Consider the following 1,670-nt stretch of genomic DNA (forward strand, 5'->3'; position numbering starts at 1 on the left):
ATACCAATATGTCCAGGCCATCCAGAGAAGAGTGTGGGCCTGGAGTTACCAGCCAATGTACCCATGAAAATCACACATAAGAAGTGGCTTCTCTGCTGGTATCTCCCATTCACATTTTTGGACAGTGTTATAAACAGAGCATCTTTTCACATAGTTATATAACTTTTATATATCCTCTTCAGTGAAATGTCTCTTTATGCCCATTTTCTAACTGGATTATTTGCTTTGATATTGGTGAGTAGTAAGAGTTCTTTATATATTCTAAGAATAATTTTTTTAAATCAGATAAGTGGTTTGCAAATATTTTCTCCCCCTCCATAGCTTGTCTTTTCATCCTTTTAACAAAGTCATTCACAAAGCAAGGATTTTTACTTTTGATGCAATCCAATTTATGGAGTTTTCTTTTATGGATCATGTTTTTGGTGTCATGTTTAAGAATTTTTTACCAAGTCTTAGCTTCTAAAAAATGTTCTATGTTTTCTTCTAAAAGAGTTTCATAGTTTTATATTATATTTTACAGTTAAATTTATGATCTATTTTGAGATGATTTTTGTATAAAGTGTGGAGTTTAGGTTGAGGTTCTTTTTTTTTACTACATACACCAAACTTTCCAATACCATTGGTTAAAAAGACTATCCTTTCTCCACCCAAATTTTTGCCCTTTTGTAAAAAAGCCATTGGCCATACATGTATGCATTCTCTATTTCTGGTTTCTCAATTCTGTTTCATTGATCTATGTGTCTCATCACCAATACCACAGCCTTAAAATTGAATAGAGTGGTTCCTCCCACGTTATTCTTTTCCAAAATTACTTTAACTATTGTAGTTCCTTGCCTTTTGGAAAATTTATATTCACAATAAATATTTCACAATATACACATATATCAAATTATCAGATTATACACTTTAAATACATACATTTTATTTGTGAATTATTCCCCAATGAAGCTGAGGGAAGGGGAAGCTGAGGAAAGAAAATACCAAAAGTTTGATAGAAAAAGAAGAAAAGACATGAACAGACAATTATTTAAAAACATATAAATGTTCAGGTACTAGAAGTTTACTGGTAGAAAAACCAAAAGGAAGAGCTCTATTCATAAACATTCTGTCCAATTCCAGGAGACTTGTGTATCAATTTTTCCTCCCTGAAAACACTCTTTCCCCAATCAATTGTTACAGGAAAACAAACTAAAATCACTATATTATGTAATAAAAGGCTAATATGCAAATTGTCCCCTCAACCGGGAGTTCGACTGGGAGTTTGACCAGGGGTAGGGCCGGCCGGCCAACTGCCCATGGCCCCTCCCCCTGGCCAGTCCAGCCCCCGATCACCCCTCATCCCGATCTGGGGTGGAGCTGGCCAGCCAACCTCCCACGGCCCCTCTCCCCGGCTGGCCCAGCCCGATCAGCCCGATTGGGGCAGGCCGGCCAGACCCCACCCGTGCACAAATTTGTGCACCAGGCCTCTAGTCAGGTGCACAAATACTAATAAATACTAAACTCCTATTTGACCAAAAGTAAAAATATAAAAATGGCCCTTAAACATATTAAAACATGTTCAAATTCATTCAGATTTGAAAAATACAAATTAACACTGAGATGCCATTTGTCACCGATCAGTTTGGTGAAAATTAAAATGTGTGGCATAGCAACATATTTTGTTGCTTAGA

This window comes from Myotis lucifugus, unplaced genomic scaffold, assembly GCF_000147115.1.
Source record: "Myotis lucifugus unplaced genomic scaffold, Myoluc2.0 scaffold_256, whole genome shotgun sequence".
Lineage (NCBI taxonomy): Eukaryota > Metazoa > Chordata > Mammalia > Chiroptera > Vespertilionidae > Myotis > Myotis lucifugus.